Below are 8,178 nucleotides of genomic sequence, written 5' to 3'. Positions count from 1 at the left end.
ATGTCTGGTATTGTGATCCCTCCTACTTTGTGTTTCTTTCTCAAAATTGCTGCAGCTATTCGGGGTCGTTTATGGTTCCATATAAATTTTTGAAATGTCTGTTCTATTTCTGTGAAATACATCATTGGTATCTTAATAGGGATTTTGTTGAATCTATAAATTGCTTTGGGTAGTATGGACATTTTGAGGATATTAATTCTTCCAATCCATGAGCACGGTATATGCTTCCATTTATTTGTGTCTTCCTTAATTTCTTTTTTCAATGTTGTATAGTTTTCTGCATATAGGTCTTTAACCTCCTTGGTTAAATTTATTCCTAGGTACTTTATTTTTCTTGTTGCTATATCGAATGGTATTTTTTTTCTGATTTCTCCTTCTTCTATTGAATTGCTGATGTACAAAAACGCCTTTGATTTCTGAATGTTGACTTTGTATCCTGCTGTTTTGCCAAATTCACTTATTAGGTTGAGGAGTTTTTTGGTAGAGTCTACAGGGTTCTCTATGTACACTATCATGTCATCTGCAAACAATGATAGTTTTACTTCCTCCTTTCCTATTTGGATGCCTTTTATCTCTTTCTCTTGTCTGACCGCTGTGGCTAGGACTTCCAATACAATGTTGAAAAGAAGCGGTGAGAACGGACATCCTTGTCGTGTGCCCGATCTTAGTGGGAAAGCTTTCAGTTTTTGCCCGTTGAGTATGATATTGGCTGTAGGTTTTTCATATATGGCCTTTATTACGTTGAGGAATGCCCCGTTTATTCTCATTTTGCTGAGTGCTTTGATCATAAATGGGTGCTGTACCTTATCAAATGCTTTTTCTGCATCTATTGAGATGATCATGTGGTTTTTGTCTTTTCTTTTATTTATGTGATGTATTACGTTTATTGACTTGCATATATTGAACCATCCCTGCATCCCTGGGATGAATCCCACTTGATCGTGGTGGATAATCTTTTTAATGTATTGCTGGATGCGGTTTGCCAATATTTTAGCATCTATGTTCATCAGCGAAATTGGCCTGTAGTTTTCTTTCTTTGTAGGGTCTTTATCTGGTTTTGGGATCGGGGTGATGCTGGCCTCATAGAAGGAGTCTGGGAGTCTTCCCTCCTCTTGGATTTTTTGGAATAGTCTGAGAAGGGCAAGGGTTAGCTCTTCCTTAAATGTTTTGTAAAATTCTCCTGTGAAACCGTCTGGCCCTGGGCTTTTGTGTGTCGGGAGTTTCTTGATTACTGCTTCAATTTCCCAAGCTGTTATCGGTCTGTTCAAGCTTTCTGTTTCTTCCTCCTTCAGTGTTGGAAGATTATACTTTTCTAAAAATTTGTCCATTTCATCAAGGTTTTCAAATTTCTTGGCATATAATTGTTCATAATAGTTTCTGACGATCCTTTGTATTTCTGTGGTATCAGTTGTTATTTCTCCTCTTTCATTTCTGATATTATTAATTTGGGTCCTCTCCCTTTTATTCTTGATGAGTCTGCTTAAAGGTTTGTCAATTTTATTTATCTTTTCAAAGAACCAGCTTCTGGATTGGTTGATCCTCTGAATTGTTCTTTTCGTCTCTATGTCATTCAGTTCTGCTCTAATCTTGACTATTTCCTTCCTTCTCCTTGCTCTGGGATTTATTTGTTGTTGTTTTTCCAGTTCTTGAAGTTGTAGTGTTAGGTCTTTTATTTGAAATGTTTCTATCTTTTTTAGGTAAGCCTGTATTGCTATGAACTTCCCTCTCAGGACTGCCTTTGCTGTGTCCCATAGGTTTTGGAGAGTTGTCTGTTCATTTTCATTTGTTTCCAGAATTTTTTTGATTTCTTCTCTTATCTCATTATTGACCCATTCATTGTTTAATAGTCTACTGTTCAGTCTCCATGAGTTTGCAAGTTTTTGAAGTTTCTCTTTGAGGTTGATTTCCAGTTTCAAGACCTTGTGGTCCGAGAAAAAGTTTGGTATTATTTCAATTTTCCTGAATTTGCTGAGGCTTGCTTTGTGTCCTATCATGTGGTCTATCTTTGAAAAACTGCCATGAGCATTTGAAAAGACTGCGTATTTTGCTTCTTTGGGATGTAAGGTTCTATATATGTCAGTTAAGTCTCTTTGATTCAGTGTGTCATTCAGTGCCACAATATGTTTATTAATGTTTTGTTTGGAAGATCTGTCCATTTTTGACAGTGGAGTGTTGAAATCCCCTACTATCAGTGTGTTGCTGTCTATATCTTTTTTGAAGTCATCCAACAATTTCCTTATAAACTTGGGGGCTCCTATATTGGGAGCATATAAGTTTACAATGTTGATGTCTTCTTGATAGATTCTTCCTTTAAGCATGATAAAGTGCCCCTCTGGGTCTCTCTTTATGGCCTTTGTTTTGAAATCTACTTTGTCTGATACAAGTATGGCAACCCCAGCCTTTTTCTCATGCCCATTTTTGGAATATTATTTTCCATCCCTTTACTTTCAATCTGTGTAGGTCTCTTGCTCTGAGGTGGGTCTCTTGTAGGCAGCATATGTGTGGGTCATGTTTTCTTATCCATTCAGCTACCCTGTGTCTTTTGATTGGGGCATTTAGTCCATTCACATTGAGAGATATTACTAATAGAAACTTATTCATCTTTTCTCTTTGTACCTCTGTTCCTCTCTCTCTCATTCTTTTCCTTCATCTGCTTAAACCAGTCCCCTTAGCATATCTTGGGGGGCTGGTTTGGTAGAGATGTATTCTTTTAGCCTTCTTTTGTCTGGGAAACTCCGTATTTCTCCTTCTATTTTAATGGAGAGCCTAGCTGGGTAGAGCAGCCTTGGCTGTAGGCCCTTGTTTTTCTAGGCTTGGAATATTTGTTGCCATTCCCTTCTGGACAAGCATGCTGAAGACTCTCAGTTCTCCATCCTATCAAACTGCATGTGGCCTCTGGACCTTCGCACATTTTATCCCCCAAGTTTAGAACATTCTTACACTTTGTCTTCTTTTCTGGTGTCTTTTATTTGCCTCTCAGACTCTCAATTTTACACATTTCTTCCTCCAGGAAGATCTCCTTGCTTACCCATCTAGCCCAAGATTAAACTGATATCCACACTAATCTCTAAGTTGCTCAAAGTCACCTCACTTAGTACATAGCGGACAGTGGCATTCAGTAAATGTTTGCTGAACAAATAGATCTACCTGGCAGTGGAGCTGCAGGGTCAACTATCAGACAATGTTGAGATAATTTACCCTGAAGTTCATACTTAGATTTTCCCTACCTGTGTCAGTCGGGGTTCCAGCAGGGAACAGATGGCTCAGTAAACCAAGAAAATCCAAGACAGTGTTTCTGTGACCGAACACAGGTCCGGCTGCCTGATGCAATGAAAGAAAATTTGTGGGTCAGGTGCTGGTGAAAAGGAAGGTGGTTTATTAAGATGTCAGCAATCTGAAAAGACGGGGACTCTTGCCTCAAAGCCCATCTTAACATCTCAGTTCAGGCACAGGTTTTTATAAAAAGGGAGAGGAAAAGCAGAACAAAGAGAACAAGGCAAGAGGGTTGAAAAGTTCTCTACATGCAGCCCAGCACAGTTCATTCCAATAAGGCCCCAAAACTGGTCAAGTAACGGTCTGGTGTACATCATCCTCATTTTTGTCATCTGGTTTTAAGGTTGAAGTTCAGCAAATCTGCCAGAGCTGGGTTGACTGAAGGTGGGAGTCTGTATCTTTTGAAGTTAGTTCCTAGGATTCTTATATAAATGTGCTGTTTAACTACAAGCTGCATATTAGTCAGAGCCAGCATTTACAGAAATAATATCAAAAGAGTGGTGGGGTAGGTTATAATTCCCCACTGTTACATGACCAAGAATCTTTTTGCAAAGATGTGAAGGTCAAAGATGAGGGAGAAAAACCTGTCCTGGGACTAGGAACAGTAGGAAGCCACCACCTCTTAAGCCTGACAAGACAAGCAGAGAAGGCTACAGAACCTCAGGGCTATAGGAGAGGGAGCCGCTGGGTATGAGCTGTGGCCTTTGGATGAGGAACACAGCCACTGCCCAAGGGGTCTGCTCTTCTGTCCTCCCTTCCCCCATGCTTCCATCAGCCACCTCCAACAGGCCACCTGTTGGCTCCAAGTGAAGTGGGTAACGACGGGGTGTGACCAGTAGGAAGAAACAGAATATCCAGCTGTTCTAATAACTTAATAACCTGTCTAATGACCTGCTCTAATAACCAGCTGGTGTTAATGCTTCTATCTCTTGGAATAAAACATGTTGACTTGCCAACTGACTAGAGATTAAACAAAAATAATTTTTAAAATATTTTTATTGAATTGAAAAGATTAAGACTTTTTAAAACTTAGTTTAATTTAGGCTCTCTATCTTATTTTCAATTTAATAAGAGTTGCTTTTAAATTTTAATTTAAGTTTTGGAACTCTGTTTGGAGATTTGTCCTGACCTTGGATATAACTCAGTCTCCACTCTGCCAGTGAATTTGCCCACCACCAAATAGGTTGGGGTCTGAGCAAATGCCTTGCATTTGAACCAAGAGATACCCCTCTCTGAGACAGGGGGCATCTCAAGAGGAACAGAGGTGATGGTTTCTTCCTTGGCTGGCCATCAGTCATGGAATTTAGGTGTTGAACCCAGATACAACTTGCAATTTGAACATTAAGATATTGTCATCTGGAAGATGTCAATATGGAGTCAGGACTACTTCTGCTTGCATAGACGAACACTTACTAACTTGCAAATCCACAAATAACCAACCTCCTGTCTTCTGAACCCCAGTGCACTGTGATAATTTAAAAGTCAGACAGCATGCAAAGTCTCCCTGTGTGTATGAAGTGCTTGCAACACCATCTGCTTCTGTCTGGATTTAGGTGCTTAGTTTGTCAGCTCTGAGTGCTAACAAGTTATAGTCACAGGGGCCAGATGCTACCTAGGCCTCATTTCATCCACAGGAAAACTAATATTCAAACAAAATCACAGGAACCACAACAGAAGACTTTTGCATGTGCCACCTCCTTCATTCTTCACCCAACTTCAAGGTTCTCTCCCTTTAGGGAATCAGCTTTGAATCACCAAACCTTTGTGTAACACAGTCCTGCTCTGTTTTGGGACTGCTTTAGGAGACCATGACACCTTTGCTTAGAGCTGGTTACAGCTACCTTAGCTGGGCAACACATGCATAGTGTGTGGGTGCTATGAACTGAATGTTTGTGACTCCCCAATGTGATGGTGTTAGGAGGTGCGTCCTTTAAGTCATGAGGGTGGATCCTTCTAGGTGGGATTAGTTCCTCTAGAAAAATAGACATGAAGGAGATGCTTTATTTCTCTACCACATGAGAACACAGCAAGAAGATGGCTCTCTGCACATCAGGAAGTGGGCTCTCACCAGACACTTACTGGTGCATTGGCCTTGGACGTCCAATCTCTAGAACTGTGAGAAATGAATTGCTGTTTGAGACACCCAGTCCATGGTATTGTGTTATAGCAGCTTGAACTGGCTCAGAGAGTGAGTATGTGGGGTATATATGATGGACACTATGTTAATTTTTTTTCTAAGATTCCTTGTGTGACACCATTTGCCTCTGGTTTGTTACCCTAAAACTCTAAGAAGCTGTGGCTATCCAGAAGAATTGGCCCAAATGTATTTAAATGTTGAATTTCCTTTTCCTTTATTCTTTGGCTTTTCATTCAAAATGTGGTTTATAGAAGAGCAATTTTGCATAAGAAATTTGGGGAACAAATCTGGGGAAAGGATAGGGAAGAAAAGAAAGAGGGTTCTTTCTGGGTGCTCTTATGGGCCAGCAGAGAAGGGTTCCTTTGAGTGGCTGGTACAGAGAAAGGACTGGAGAGCCCTGGAGAGTAGGCCAAGGCCGTGTGTGTGGACTCTGGAACAAGGTGGACCACAACCACAGAACATAGTCAGGACACCGAGAGCTCAGTCTCCTTGGTTGATGGGGCCCTGCCAAGCTCAGTCAGCAAGTGCAAGTGCAAGAACTGAGGAGTGGGAGTTTGTTATCAGGACCAAAGGGGTACTTTCTGTCTGGGAGGCTGAGAGCACAAACATGACCGAGTCTGGGGCTTCCCTTGAGAAACTCCATAGGCAGGAGGGGATCCTGGGTACACAGATATCACCCCCCTTCTTCTCTCCACCCTGACCAGTCTGGAGAGATGGAACAAGGAAGGCAATGAGTAGCTAAGCAAATAACAAACACACCCACTTAAAGATGGTCTTAATGATATGAGCCAGCCTAACCACCAGACACTCAAGTCAAACAAAGCATAACTTTCTTTAATCATCACCTTCTCTGAGGTCCAATAATGGAGATCATCCATAATCTTTGCCTCCCCCGGAAACCCAGCTCAGACTCATAGGACTGCCATTGCCAATGTGGGATGCTGTTTGGTCTCCCCCAGGTCAGGGGACAGCTTTGATCCCAGGGTGATGGGGTTTCTGAGAGACCATCTGTGGGCCTCTGCTACCATGGTGCTGAAGTTGGTTGTGCGTGGCCTGAGCAGATTTTCCTACCAGCCCACAAACGTGCAAAAGGCCTCAGGTTTACAGTCCTGTAAGCAGGGCAGATGATGACTGCTCAGGCTAGCTTCTGAGAGCAAGGAACATGTCTCACTGTTTCTGTGGAGCAGGCCAATATAGTACTGCTTAGACTAAGGCAAGAGTCTAAGGGGCCTCCACCAGAGGACTGTGCTATTCGTCACAAACATACAGAAACCTCACCTCCTTTAAGATCACAAGCACTTCTGTCACGCCGGATCCAGTGCTTCTGCTGGATGAGTGGTCCCATGACTCTAAACACCACTCAGAGCAAAGGGATATTCTTCACTCTCCTTGCCCATGGCTCACTGTGCAGATTTGCAGGGGCTGCACAGTGACACCAGACAAGAACACTTCAGACTACAGGCAGGATTTGAGTTCTGTAAGGTTCTAGATAAGACAAAGACAAATTAATTAACTCATCAAATCCTTCCTTTTATATGAATGTGATAGATGCGTGCACAGGGAAGTCTCCTTTCGATGATGCCCATTCCTTTGCTTCTCCTCATGCTTCCATTGCTGGCTCCAGGCACATGCTGACTAGTATGGTATTCACAGCAGAGCCTGGAGAATGTTTTGTGCTATATTTTATATACTTTGAATACAATTACACATATTTTTTCAATCCTTTGAGTCATTGAGTATGAGTGCAGTTGAGGTCATGACAGCTATAGAAAATACAAAAATGGAGCTCAAAAAAGAAAAAGAATTAAAAAAATAGAAAATCTTGAAAGGGATAGCCTGCTTACATTTTTAAAAACTGGAAACAATAAAATGTAGCAGACCTCTAGTGAGTATGGTACACATAAAATTTATGAACAAGATGTAATCAGGTCTTCATTTAATGAAGATTTAATTCCTACTAAAGACAATAGAAATGAATTAAATAAGAAAGATAAATAGTCTATAAGTCAATAACTTGACAGACTTCTGTCCAAGATGGCAGCCTAGGTAGACCTACTTGGCCTCCTCGCACAACTAGAAGGAGTATCACAGCTAACCTTAGAACTAAATACAACTAGAACTGACAGAAAATTGAACTGTATGGAAGTCTGACAACCAAGGACTTAAAGAAGAAATATTCATCCAGATGAGTAGGAGGGGTAGAGATGGAGAGCTGGAGTGGAGAGGATGTGAAGTGGTGGCAGTGAGGTGGTGGTGGTGAGGCAGAGGTGGCAGACAGAACTGACAGTCCTACATTCAGGTGTGGCAGATAAAAACCACGAGGGACACCTGGGGAGCAAGCCATCCCAGCCCCAGGCCAGACTGTGCAGCCCAGGTTTCCAGTGTGGGGAAAACAAAGCCTCATAACTTCTGGCTGTAAAAACCAGTAGGGGCTGGAGCTGCAGAAGAAACTCCCAGTCTCTCAGAAAAGTCCATTTAAAAGACCCACAAGGCCCTAGAACATAGTCGAACCTATCCACTCTGGGGTTCAGCACCAGGGCAGTAGACAGAAGGGCATCAGATGCTTATGGAAAGTGGGAGAAGTGACTGGAAATGGGGTAAGAGCTGAGCAAATGGCATTCAGTACCACAAAGGGGCAAAGTGGGTTGTCCCACCCTGGAGAATACCTAAGGGTCTTCCCCTTAAATGTAACAGATGTGCCAAGACAGGGATTCAAAGCAACTCTAATACACAAAAACAAACACAGGGAGGTTGCTGAATTGAGGAGA

The sequence above is a fragment of the Pteronotus mesoamericanus genome, unplaced genomic scaffold (assembly GCF_021234165.1).
Source record: "Pteronotus mesoamericanus isolate MK-2021 breed Mesoamerican mustached bat unplaced genomic scaffold, CSHL_Meso_final contig_41, whole genome shotgun sequence".
NCBI classification, from domain to species: Eukaryota; Metazoa; Chordata; class Mammalia; order Chiroptera; family Mormoopidae; genus Pteronotus; species Pteronotus mesoamericanus.
This window is presented reverse-complemented; position numbering follows the sequence as displayed.